Here is a 14,715-nt window from a genome sequence, read left to right as displayed (position 1 = left end):
TTCTCAGATATAGTCCTGAGTTTTTCGTACCTATGGACTTTAGGGTACAGCTAATCCAATGAACACATTTATTGAAAATATAAACTTTTGGAATTCGATTGGACCCTTTTTATTACAATAGTCCTTTTGTTCATCCCTTGCTTATTTTCTAGTGGAATTACCAATTTATGACTCTCAAAACCATCTCTAGGTCTCTTCAGTTCTCCATTTTTAGGTTTCTTATCTTTACTTGCCTAGTAAAAATGCTACTAGGACATAGCATTTTTAATTCCATACACTTACTCTCCCACACTGGTTTCCTTTCCCCATCCTTGTTCCTACCAGAGGCACTACTGTGCTCTCATTTACTCATTCTCAATTTTGAGGTATTCCTTTCCAAGTTGTTTCTTTAATCATTCCAAATTTTCTCCATTACAAATCTTATTTCTCAACAACTGCCTCTTAGGTCATATTAATTATCTTCACAGTGATACAAGCCAGGAATTATAGCATTATTTCATAACTGTTAAGGATCTATTCTAACATCCTAACTCTAAGACAGAGCATGAAAATATATGTTGAATAAATGAGTGCCCTAATGTATACATGTTTGATACTGGGATAAATTAATATCTGAGATGCAATTAATTCTGCACCTTCACCTCCCAGGAAAATTGTGACAGTTTTATGCTGGGATTTTTCTAGGTAGAGGCCACATCTTAAGACATTTTTCTATTTTATTCCCCAAAATCTGAAGAAGCTCTCTTTCTAGGCACTCAAGAATTTTATTCTGATTTTAGCAAATGTTGAATGACCTTGTAGAATGAAATATATTTGGAGAGAATATTTATTAATCTCAAAACAACAGAGAACTTATGTATAAGATAAAATCCCAAAGACCTTGAACTTCTTGTGGTAAAGAAACATAAATATAAGAAAGTTAAAAACAACTGATAAGTGTCTTACATTGAGTACATAATGAATATTTGAGAAAGAGGAAAACAAAAAATTGGGTCATGCTTTTGGAAAACACTTAAACTCATCACAAGGGTGTCTGAAAATCTCTCAGGAACTCTTTAAGAAGTTCCCACTTTTTTCTTTCTGAGATATGAATTTTAATATTTTTCTCTAAGTATAATCACATTTAAATATATATTATTTTGCAATCCACAACTCTAATTAATTTCCTCTTTTCTTTGTCCTTTCTTAAGAGCTGTATTTTAATTTTCATTTAACAATTAGCAGGTTCATATGAAGAGTTATTCAAGTATCTCAAAATCAAGAAAATGATAGTAAATATTGACTAAAAATGTAACTTATTCCATTCCTTTTTTTTACTACCAGTTACATAGCTTTGCATCAAATCAAACCTGACTACTATAAACCACATTCCTGAATAGCTTACTATTTTAAGTTATTTTACATTTTTTTTGCAGAAATAAGAACGTAGACCTCTTGACTCTCCAGCATTCTTTCACCCATTCCAAACTGCAGGGTTGTGGGTAGTCTTTGAGTCACTAAAAACATGCTGTATGTGTGGGTGGTTTTTTCTTTCTCTCTTTTTTTCCCAGAGACTGGTAAAATTGCACTGGCTCCAGAGTGTCACCCTCATGCCCTAGCAGTAGAGGTCATCAGTAGCATGGAGTCAGTTTGGGATATCTCCCAATCAGAAACAAATAACAGTGACTCCTCTGGGAATCCATTGAGACCATTACAGACCTTCCAATGAACAGTTAAGCTTTGTAGTGTGCCTCCTTGAGAAACAGCTGTTTGTCTAACCTTTGAACTGACCGATACATTAATCTGAAGCATAATTTAGTTCTGTCTGAACTTCTGGCTATGACATGAATAGCTAGCTGGCTTGCTTACATTCTACCAGTCTCCCAAATAATACTTTTTGTGCTTAAAAAGGGCATTTTTTTCCTTCCCAATTTAATTATGTATGATTATTTGATAAGGGGATGCCAGTGCTGGTGTATAGTTCCTACCCTCCTACTTTGAAAACTCTCCCTCTATCTATCCTTGATCCTGCTGTTAGTTACTGATACTCATCAGAATCTGTAAAGCAGCTACTGGAGCCTCTTTTCACACCAAAAAGAAGTTGCCCTCAGGGCTTTGCTCTGGTGAGGAGAGGTTAAAAGGAGTGCCACTTGTGTCTAAGCTCCCGCATTGTGAAGTGGTGTGCTTGTCAAGTGACATGGTGCCATTGCACATGGAAGTGCTGGTTGGAGGCAGCCTCCCGTGGAGTCTCCCTTTGCAGGCTGGAGAAGGTTTACAGCACAGGAAACCATCAGATCTTGTAATTCCTTTATTAGGACTAGATTCCTATCAATTCAATGGAAAGAATGGGAGAGACACCCTAGCAACTGGGAAGATACTGAGGCCACAAATGTGTAACTCGGAGACTACAAGCCGATCCTTTTGTGGGTTAAGCCAAAAGAAACTGTATAATCAGGGGGGAAAAAGCTGCTAACCAAAACAGCTTAAAGTTAAAGTGCAAACACTGTAAGCTACTGGGAAACCTCAAAGATGAAATGGTCTCAAGGAGTCATGAGGTTGTCTATTTGCTTTTAAAGAAAACAAGCAAACACCACTCAATACAACTGAAAAGCAGCTGATAACTGACTCATAAGTACAAAAGAGCCCACAGGTCCAGAGCATCACAAAACTATGGAAAGATTAAGGGGAGGAGATTTGGGAGACTTCCTGCAGCCTGTTACGTTTGAATCTCAGCTCCTTTGCTAATTCTGGAACACTAAGAACCTCTCTCAACCTCTTCTGCCTCATATGTGTTATCTGTTAATACAATATTGATTCGCTTATCTTATAGGATTGCCATTGGTATTATAAGAGGAAACACATAAAAAAAGAGACTAGCATGGAGTAAATCTCAAAATGCTAGCTGATTAGAGACCAACTGCATGGCTGCACAGAAGGCATTCCATGTTTCTGTGATTCAATTGCTCCATACATAGCATTAGGTGAAGGGACTAGGTAGTATCCAAAACAACTTCTAATAGTAAACTGCCTTGATTCCTATGAACTTCAGATAAACATATTCACCCTATACCATGAGGAACTAAAAAAAAGAGGGGAAAAACTAAGCCTAGAGTTAGTAGAAGAAAGAAAAACATAAAGATTATAACATAAATTAAATAATAGAGAGTGAAAAAGCAAAAAAATCAATAAAAGTAAGATTTGGTGTTTTGAAGATCAACAAAACTGACAAACCTTTAGCTAAATACCTAAGAAAAAAAGAAGAGGTCTAAAAATAAATAATAAAAAATGAAACATTACTCTGATGCAGTAGAGTATTCAAATATGTAATTAAGAGCATCTTCTTAAAGGCAGAAGGAAATTTGAGGATGATGAACAGGCTGCCACCAAAGGGAAAGAAACTATCGCAATGTTCTAAAGAGAAATGACACTGTCCGGGGACTTGGGATAGTGGCAGTCATGGTGCCACCCATGAGGTACTGCATCCCCAGCCAACATCGGTGTAACTCGGAGAGGGCTGCCCAGACGGAGGCACGTATACACCTGGCACCGCTACGTCTTTTCATGGCTTGCTGGCTGCATGACAAAGAGCAGCAAGAATGACGCGTGTCCTGTCATGTCTGTCTGTGTTAAGAGAAACGGAGTCCTAATCCCTGCCAATTGTGGGAGCTATTGGAACCGGTGAGATCTCTCGATTCACTTGCTGCCAAAGTACATGTCCTGTATGTGGGGTCCACGCCACTTAACTCTTTTCGAGGAACTATCCACAAGAAAGATGCCTGAGCTAAAGACAAGGCTGAAATTTATGAGTTTTTGCCTAGGTGACATTGTTTTGGCCAAAGTGATCTTCCTAGGTGATGCACGCAATCCAACTACTTCCTGACCACTGCCGAAAATGAACCAGGAGTGAGTCAGGTGTCCACATGGTTCTAATTGGCTGGTGTGAAATGCAATGCTCTAAGAGCCATACTAAAGAATACCAGGAAGTGCAAGAGTGTAACTTGAATTTTTACAGGCCTAAGAAAACACATTTTACCCCAAGGAAAGGGTGAACTCTTTCCAAGAGTATGTGTGTGAAAATAACAGAAAGATGCCACTGTCTTTATTCAAATACCTGGGGTCAACCAGCAACCAGCTCTGGAAAAGTGTGCTCGAAACTAACTCTGTTGGGGGGATATTTTTATTGTGAACCTTCTAGTGGATTTTATTTTTTTGAATGATTCTCTTTTGGGGGCTTCAAAAACCAAGTATGTGATATTGGAAATAGCCTATTCCTTCTGAAAGACTTATAAATACATAGTTTTGCTGTGAAAAAAAATGTTAAAGTCTGATACGGGAATGACAGTGGAGCCAGAAACAAAGAGAATAGATTCTAGTAGCACTAATAAAGAAAACATCAGAATGAAATAATATAATGAATATCCTCTATGTCTTTAGTGAAGGATAATACTGAGGAGAGAACACGAACAAGACCAAAAAGGTCTAGGTCTGACTTTCTGGTGTGGTAGAAAAGAGTAAGCACGTAAGTCAATAAATACACAAGAAATTACAGATGTTGAAAAAGTCCATAAATGAAATGCATAGGGGAGTATTACTGTGAATGAATACACACAAAAATACTGAAGGTGGATTATGTCAAAGAAAAACCAGAGCTGACTAGTACTTAAAGCAGTGAAAACAGGTTTTATCCAGAATTATTGCAATAGGAGAAAAGAGAGCATCATGCAGAATGGGCTCAACTCCAAACACAGCATGGGCACGTGGCAATTTATAGTCAAGGTGCAGTGGGTGGAAATTGACTGAAAGTTATTCTGGCTGAAATGGCCTAACGGGATTCTTGCTGAAGAGGCCAGGTGATTAGACATTGCCTAGGGGTTGGTCGGGGATGAGGAACCTGGTCAAATATTGAGGTGACTAGAGATAGAGGATGGGCATTCTGGCTAAACTGAATTAGCAGGATTACTGCTAAAACAACACTTGACTCCACTCAAAGAAGACAAGCAACCCGATTAAAAAATGGGCAAAGGACTTGAACAGACATTTCTCCAAGGAGGACATACAGAGGATCCAGAGACACATGAAAAGATGCTCGATATCACTAGTTATCAGAGAGATGCAAATTAAAACCACAATGAGATACCACTTTACACCAGTCAGAATGGCTATCATAAACAAAGAAACAAACAACAAGTGCTGGAGAGGTTGTGGGGAAAAGGGGACCCTAGTTCACTGTTGGTGGGATTGCAGACTGGTACAACCACTATGGAAAACAGTATGGAATTTTCTAAGAAAACTAAAAATGAACGTGCCTTTTGACCCAGCAATTCCACTCTTAGGAGTATATCCTAAGAACCCTGAAACACCAATCCAAAAGAACCTATGCACCCCGATGTTCATAGCAGCACAATTTACGATAGCCAAGAGTTGGAAGCAACCTAGATGCCCATCGGTAAATGACTGGATCAAAAAACTATGGTACATTTACACAATGGAATTCTATGCTGCAGAAAGGAAGAAGGAACTACTACCCTTTGCAACATCATGGATGGAACTGGAAAGCATTATGCTGAGCGAAATAAGCCAGGCGGTGAAAGACAAATATCATATGATCTCACCATTAACAGGAATCTAAACAAACCAAACAAGCAAGCAAAATACAACCAATGACACTCAAATACGGAACAGGCTGACAGGGTCCAGAGGGGACAGAATCATAGGGGAAAGGTGGATGGACTCACATGAATAAGTATAAAGGACACATTGACAGTAATTAAGGTGGGGGGTGGAAATGGGAGGGAGGTAGGGAGCACTTGGGGGGCAGGGCTGGGAATATAAAACAGAAAACTATACTTGAATAAGAATTAAATAGAAAATATACAATTAAAAAAAAAGAAAAAAAGAAAGTGCCCAGATGGGCCTAGGAGAAGGTTAGGAGCTTGACTGAAGTTTGGTCAGGCAAAGAATCTTTGTCATTTATGAGAATGCATGTTGTACTTCATCCTTAGCATAACTCATTAAATTTAAAAAAACTTAAAAATGGACATTTCTTGATATAATAATAAAGGAAGTATTATTTTCATTTTGTAAAAAAATGAGTGAAAGAGAAAGAGAACAAGAAAGAAGCAACTAATTCAAAAAGTCTACCTGCCTTTCAAAACTGAGTGTTTTTATACCTGTACAATAGTAACTGAGGCCAGGAATTCAGTACACTGTTACTTAAACATGTCAGATCAAATATATATTCACATAGATTAAGCTTGCATTGATTATCATATACTGGCAAATTTAAGAATTTAAAATGAAATAATGATGTAAACATAGGAATTATCTAAATGTCAAAGACCAAAAAAAGATGAAGAGTTAGACAAAAGGAAACCGAAATGAGTTCTGACAACCAAGTGCAGTGCATAATGATTTATTGGACTTTGGATGATCTTGGACACATACAACTGTCAAAAGCATTACACAAACAAGAGAAGCTTGAGTATGGACTATACAGCAATGCATGTATTATATCATATTAGGTATACAATATTATTTCTTGAGTGTTATCATGCATGATGGTTTCCAAGGAGAATACTCTTATTCTTAGGAAAAATAAACTGAAGTGGTTAGGAGTCAAGTGTCATGGAATATGCATGATAATCTGAAATGATTCAGGGAGAAAAGCAAATATGGAGACAGGTAGGTAGGTAAATAGATAGGCTGATAGAACAAAAGGAGAAAACAAATGTAGAAACTATTAATTGTAATGGTTCTAGATAGTTCATATACAATGTTCATTATACTATTTTTGCAACTTTTCTAGAGATTTTAAATAGTTCAGAATGAAAACTTGGTTTAGAAAGTAAAAATTATTATATTTCCCCCCCCAAATTTGAATGACAGCTAATATAAAATACTTGGCCAGTCACAATACCATTATTTCTCCTGAGCACTTTGAAAGTATTACTTCATTTCTGTGCAGAGGCTTAGTGTGTTGTCAGTCTAATTGTGTTTTTTTAAAGCAGGTAATCTGTCTGTTTTTGTTAAAGCTTTATGATTTTTCTCTTTGCCTTTGAAGTTCTCCTTTCACTCTGTTCTTGCCAGGTGTGTGCTGGTTTATATTAACTCTGCTTGGGGCTTGGAGTAGCCTTCATTTGATGAATTCATTTCTTATGTTAGAGTTATAAAATCAGGAGTGACTGTCTTAAAGTAACCTTTACATTTATACCTATACTCCACATACTACAAGGTTATATATATATATATATATATATATATATATATATATATATATACACACACACACACACACACACACACACACACATTTGCCTCTATTTGCCTCTGATGTGGTGCTAGGGAATTTATCAATCTCCCACCAGTTTTATACTGATTTTTAATTTATCAGTCTGAGATAGGGTTATATATTATGTGACTTTGGATCCCAAGCCTTCCATAGCACCAGCTGGATTTTCTTTTCTTTGAGGGGGTTCCTTTCCTTCTGCCCAGTGCCTGAGGCAAACCACAGGTTTCTTTGTAGTATCCCCAGATGGGGAGAGTTTTCTAGTTTCTGTTTGGAAACAGATATTTTGCAACCATTGCTTTATGTAAGAAGCTCAGCTGCAGAGCCTCGTATTTCTAAGTGCTAAGACCCTGACTTCCATTGTTAAGGGTTGTGGAACTCCATCCTCCATGTAATATAAGGAGCTAGATTCAGAAAGCCATGCACAGGAAAGTAAGTGAGCAGATGGGGAAGTGAACAAAATGAGATCTATAGAAAAAGGTAAATGCAACAAGATGATCAAATAAAGCAAATTTATTTTTCTAAAAGCATTTCATGTAGATGATACATATCACCAATATATATTACTTTATGTATTATCTATATGTACACCTTTATTGTTTAAAAGATCTTACTTATTTATTTTTAGACAGAGGGCAAAGAGGGAGAAAGAAAGGAAGAGAAACATCAGTGTGTGGTTTGTCTCTTGCACGCCCCCTACGGGGGACCTGGCCGGCAACCCAGGTATGTGCCCTGACTGGGAATCGAACTGACGACCCTTTGCTTAACAGGCTGGTGCTCAATCCATTGAGCCACACCAGCCAGGGCTATACAATGTACTTTTATATTCCTTTTTTGTTACTGCACTTTTGGGGAACAAAGGAAATAGAGTTTAATTATATTTATCTAAAAAGCTATTTTTTTTAGTTTATAAAAATCTCATTAGAAGTATAATGCTCTCCTCCCTCCTAAGCATTTACTTCTATTTTCCAACAATAATGTTAATATGGGATTTTTTTGAATTCTTAGGGATATGTCTTCTTAGCCATACTCCGTTGATCTGGGGTATAGTCACTTTAATTGGGCCTTTTTCTGGAATTCTTTAGAATTGCTGTTAGTTAAAGGGACCCAAGCCCTTCTTGGAGGTAAAACTGTGAGAGACACAAGCCATTTGAAAAAGACTAGAAAATAAGAACTAAGGGAAAGAGAGAGATGGATCAAGGGCCACATTGGTATCCCACTGGTGAGTAACGACATGGTCTTCAAAATGGATTATCCAGCCCTGCCCCAGCCCACATCACGTGGTTTGGTGAAGAATGACCCAAGTCAGCTCTCCCAAATTCCAGACCCACACATCACAGGCACAATGGCTAATTTAAGGAACTAAGACTTGCAGTAGTTTGTTACACAACAGCAGATAACTGGACTGCTTCACAACCACACAATGACAACAAAATAAAACACTTAAGAAATAGCTATTTAAGATGAAAAGATACATGAGCTTCTTCATATCTACTGTTTGACTCATAACTACAAAAAGAGTCAAGGTGACAGCTCTTAAACATACTGCAGTCTAGTGATATTTATTCAAAGAAGTGCTGTAAGTGACAAATGAAGACATGTCTCATCTTATTACAGGCCGAGGAGCTCTCTGAATTGCTCAGAATATCTACCACACCTGGATCCTGAATCCAGTTTGAGGCCTCTCAGCTCCAGACAGTTTGGAAGAAGTTCAGAGGAGAATGATCCCAATTCTGACCCACACCTCCCCCAATTAAAAAATAAAAATTCAAAAAAAAAAAAGCAGAAACCAATAGTCTACCCCACACATAAAACCACAGTGATTAAAGAAGGAAGGCCTGGCTAGAGATTAAAGACAAAGCCTGTAACTACCAACATGAAAACATACCTTGAGGCCAGCAACTGGTAACTGCAGGAGAGGTATGATCTGAGGCTAGAAATATTTGAGAGTCATCTTGTACCAGCAATAGAACCAGTCTTCTTAAGGTTCTACTAATTGGGAAAAAGAATTATTGTTTGTTTTATATTTATTCTTCCCACCCACCCAAGTCTACCTTAGCTAACTTGGAACAAAAATTGCTAACTTGTGGGAATAACCGATGTTACTGAGAGTTAGAAGCGAGAAAGGTGTATCTGTGTTATAAAACCAACAAGCTCATCGTGTTTCCCTCTAATTCCTAGACAGAATTTTTCACAGGCCCCAACTACCTCCAATCTGCACCGTCTCCATGTTTCTCCTGACTTGACCATTGCCCCCACCCAACCTAAAAAACAATTTTTAAAAACTCTGCTTTTAAATTGTACACAGCATTTCAGTTCACCTGCCAAATTTCTGTGTTTCTATCTTTACATATCTACAGACCCATTAAGGTAATTGGCTGAAGTGTTATCTACTTATTTCAGGTTTGAATCTCTGCCTCTTTCAACAGCCAACTACAAGGAGCTGAAAACAGATTTGCTGAATGATGGCAATTTCCTTAAATTCCAGAGACTCCAGTCAATTTTTGCTATTAAATACCTTTCTTTCCTTCCTTCTCTCCCTCCCTCCCTCCCTCCCTCCTTCCCTTCCTTCCTTCCTTCCTTCCTTCCTTCCTTCCTTCCTTCCTTCCTTCCTTCCTTCCTTCTTTTCTTTCCTTCTCTTTCTCTCTCTCTCTCTTCTTTTCTTTCTTGTGAGTTTGTAACAAGATTTATGTTTCAGATGTCTGTTATGGAGTTTCACTTGCATCAATAATTCAGGGCAGGGTCGGGAAAGAATTGATAATTAGGAGAAGGTGCAGAGCTTACAGTCCAGTGTTCTCAACCAGGGACAAACATTTGACAATGTTGGAGACAATTTTTATTTTTGCGATGGGGTGGGGGTAAGGAATTGCACTGGCATCTAGGGGGAAGAGGATGAGGAATGATGCTAAACATCCTATAATGGATGAAATAGCCCTCTTAAATTTTTTTTCAACCCAATATATCAATAGTGCCAAGACTGAGAAACTTGGCTTTAGCTGACCCCCAAGAAGTACTGTGGAAGGAACAAAAATGACTCATCAGAATTGTCCCAAATTTGACCAGAATAACTGCACCTTTCTAGCCCCACCTCCACCAGTAAGTGAATACAGGTAGGAAATCCTGGAAGAGGCTGACAGCTGAAGGCGGTCCAGCAGCTACGCTCCCGGAACCGGAAAAATCACCTCTTTATTGAAAAGGGATCCAGTTAGCACATCTCTCTTCCTATGGTTCTCTGCTATAGCTGTGTACAAGAATACGGAGAACAAATATTTCAGGGTACTGTCCTGTGATGCTGAAAATAAAAAGAAAATGTACTCCCGAATGGTCAATTTCTATTGGGACATAACTAACTATACAACTATTTGTTTATTGAGTTTTAGCTGGTATGTAAGATACTCTATCTGCTCTATCAGGCTTTATGTATTCTTTTGAGGAGGGGCATTAACAGAAATATTGTTTATTTAGTATTTTGTAATACAAGAGATAGTTTGTTGTTTTTATAAACATTATACATTATGCCAACCATCCTAAAATCTGATAATGACAAAACTGATAAGATTTCCTTCTCTGGCCAATTCAGTATTAAATCCAATGAAAGCAACATTCATTTTATGTAATCAAAAGCAAAATACAGATTTTTCCAACTTTGGAAACCAAAGAAGATACCCCAGTGACCACGCGGTCCAGTTTTGCGTGCAACCTGCACAGGTATCCATGTACTCATGACACCTCTAGCAAAGTCTGATATCCCTAAGTGTCTGTAATGAAATGCAACTTGCTGTATCAAGTGATAACTCATCCCAATTTAACAATATTTTTTGTTTATATCAAGCCCCACAGTTCCTATCTACAATTTCTTTTCACTGCTTGTAATTATGCCTATGGTGACTTATTCTCTGTGTGAACAATGCTGAGAGCTATTTTATTTCCAAATAGACTGTTTGCAAATATATTCTGTATCAGAATATTTTACAAAATAAAAAATATATATATATATATTTTCCTTATATATATATATATATATATATATATATATATATATCCCTATGTGCTTCCCAAGGTGCTGTGCTCATGTTCCCAGCTCCCACAAATTCTGAGAAGATGCATCTACATTATCCAATACTCATTTGTCTTCCTCTTCACAGAAAAATTTTGCCGTTTGGTTCAGAAAAAAATCCTGTGTAACATTTTCTTTGATGAAACAAATCATAGATTGACAAACCAACCAAAGTTCCTTATTATATAATATCATAAATTATTGTTCAACATCATTTACAGAAACAGTTAAATCACTGTGTTCATTTTGTAACATCTTTATTGGGAAAATATTGCCTGAAAAATAACAAAGATAGACTCAAGAGAAATAACGAGAATTTTGTTTGTCTCATTATTTTTATTAGGTCAGTTTTCAAATTTCCCTTGAATATGTTAGTTATTTCTCTGATATTTTAAATGATTGAAATGCAAAGCATATAAATGATATTTGAATGTAATGAGGTTTTTCTTCCTGGAATGTAGTCCCTGTTATAAAAATATGAATGATAGTAGTAATGAATAGAATATGTTAATAATTATTCATAATGGCTAATTCTAAGTTTAATAATTAACATAAAATTGCAAAAAGAAACATTTGGTCATGTATAATATGTACCTTGTAAAATGACATTGCATAATCAGCCCAGAGGAAGTTAATGAGTGTGCATTTGAAACCCCTACTTATTTATGTTTATGCTGATTAGTATATAATAATTAATACAATATTTGGTGATAACAAATGGTGTATGTAAATAGTTCTCCATATATGTAAGCCCCCAGTGATGATATTTTTTGGAAAATAATTTTTATATGTCTCATTTTTAAGAGGCCAAGTTTAGTACATCCATTTCAGTCACCAGAATTAACTTTAATGGAGTGGATTGAGGACTCTCATTTTCTATTAAAAGAAATAAACATGTATCTCCTCTTCGTGTTTAAGAGAGTACTAGCAACAATGAGTGACATAGAGATCTTTTCCTCTATGGTTCTCTACATTTATAAAGTTATCTCTTTTGCTCTAATCCATACCTACAAGAAATAAAAACTAATGTTGACTTTCAATGAAAACATTTGAGAGAAAGATACAGGATCGGCCAATTGCTAAAATCAACAATCCCCAGGTCTTACTAGGCTCACCTAAAATCACTTTACTTCCTGACTATGACGATCAAATGCAGTTTGTTGTGGAGGGGAAGGCCGTCCCCTGGGGCCTCGAGGTCTTGCATTTTATGCTGAGTGGAAAGTCACACGGTAGATTTTCAGGATAAGGCCGGGAAATGGCACGCATAACTTCCTCCCAGGTGACTAGAACTCAGTCACCAAATGCAAGGGAGCACAAGAATCTGGCCACAATCCACGACAGGGAAATGAGATTTGGTGAACAGCATTATCTCGGCCCCAAACAAATTTTGGGACAATTATTCCCTCACTTATTTTTTACTTTAACTTCATGACCTAACTCTATCCCACACTATATTCCTGATTCTGCACTGTATTATGATCTTGGATTACTTTAGCCTCCTGATGCCCAGTCATCTTGCAAGGAGAGAAAAGAACAAAGAGGACCTGGCAGGCCCCCTGAGGGCTATCCTGAAGCAGCAGAAGGGTCTGCTGGTTTTCAGAGAAAGTGGCCCTCTTGCTCCCCAGCGCTCTCCTGGCCATCGTTAGGAAGACCACCATGCCCACAACTGCCGCCATCCTGCAGCCCACACCTCGCGTCTCTGTCAGGTTGCCTTGCCTTTTTTAAACCTAGCACACAAATCACTTTATGTATGAAGTATGAGTGAGCTAAAATTTTTATTATCTTAGGTTACCTGATAACCCAGATGGTAAGTGAGACAGAAGCAGAGGAAATGACTTTGCTCGAAGAGGAAGAAATTGATGCAGTGCTTAGTCAGAACGGACTAAAATTCAAAAGAAAAAATGACAGAATAGTTATTGCTCAGAGGAGGTAGGCATATAAACTCTCATTCAATTTGTCAATCTAAAAGACCTCCAAAAGAAGCGAAGGACAGACTAAATAGATGGCATTTTAATATGACTTTTTGTGATGTTTTGTCCACACTGGCTACTTTGAATATAATCTGTGTCAAATGAAAAAAAGAAACATGTATAAGGCTGAATTTGTATTTTTTCATACTGAATAACTTTGACCCAATGAACATGTGATATAGTCCCAAAATACCCCCACCTTTTTTGGCCAAAGAGAGGTTGTCTTAATATTGTCCTCTGCATATTGCCTAAGGCATGGAGCAAAGTGTTGATGCTATCCAGAAAGCCCAAGCCCAGCCTGGCAAGGATAGGCAGAAAGGTGGAAGTGACGTAGAGAAAAAGCAGTCACTACCGTGATCACAGCTCTTTCCACACAACTTCTTTAGACAGACACAGCTCCTTGTTTCAGCACATGTGTTTGCTTGGCAAGTGGAACTCTTCTAAAAGATTTGCAATGAGAAATCACAGGACAGTCCAGGAAACACAAAAAGAGGGGAACTTTATTCAATTTCTTCTAGTCTTCCATTCCCCATTGTCAAAATTTACACTGTGGAGGGCTTACTCACAATTTCAAAGTGTGTCACTCAGTCCCTTGTCAGGGCCTCAGGCACCTAAACCTCATACTGTGTGTTGGGACATTTCGTCCGGGTGTAGTAGAAAAGAGGAAAACCAGCAGGATAGGTTGTTGGCCCAATGAATGGCAGAAAAGAGGCAGCTAAGGGAAACCTGGAAGGTCTGTAACACTTATACCCCACCCAGTGCCCATTCAGGCAACACATATCCATCTACGTTCTCTCAACACATCAGCTCACTGGGGACATAACTGCAAGGTGAGCCCATAGACCTATAAAATAACCTCAAGCCAAAACTTCATTTATCACTCGATCTTCGCCCCACTCTAACTGGTGAACTGTGGTGGCATTTCCAGTCTCCTGGTATCAGTGTCATCTAGAAGCCCATACCTAACATTCTCTTAAAAATATGCATATTTCCTATTCACTAGTACACAGTCATCTCGGCCAGTGGCTATGTGATTCTTCAGAAAAAAATTGGAGGAATATTTACTGCATACACATGCTGTGGAATTGCAGGGTCCCCTGCTCACGGGGACCCCCCTCCCATCAGGGCATTGGGTGTCTGGCACAGCTTATATTTGGAAAGTAGGTAAGTAGCTATGAATTTCCATTGCAATAGTTGTCATTACACTTCTGCTAACTTGTTTTTTATTTTTATTCTAATTACATAAAACATATAGCAACATTTTCAGTTGCCCATCTGTCTCATTGCCATGGGAATATCATGCTCTGTTAGCTGCAACCATAGATCTTTGTGGGTCAAGGTCCTCTCTGCCCCTTTGTCCCTACTGCCTATTTGTGATTGATATAGTTATCCTGGTGCTAGTGATTAATTGCTGCTACTTACCC

At 37.9% G+C, this 14,715-nt stretch overlaps 1 pseudogene; it reads left to right on the top strand.

The window, feature by feature from the left end:
• The first annotated feature begins 3,435 nt into the window (after nt 1–3,435).
• LOC119000791 (exosome complex component CSL4-like) lies at nt 3,436–4,028 on the top strand (annotated as a pseudogene).
• The last annotated feature ends 10,687 nt before the right edge of the window (nt 4,029–14,715 follow it).

This window comes from Sturnira hondurensis, unplaced genomic scaffold (assembly GCF_014824575.4).
Source record: "Sturnira hondurensis isolate 20B ecotype Veracruz unplaced genomic scaffold, ASM1482457v3 Scaffold0016284, whole genome shotgun sequence".
Taxonomy (NCBI): domain Eukaryota; kingdom Metazoa; phylum Chordata; class Mammalia; order Chiroptera; family Phyllostomidae; genus Sturnira; species Sturnira hondurensis.
The sequence above is the reverse complement of the archived record's forward strand: the minus strand, read 5'-3'. Positions and strand labels throughout refer to the sequence as shown.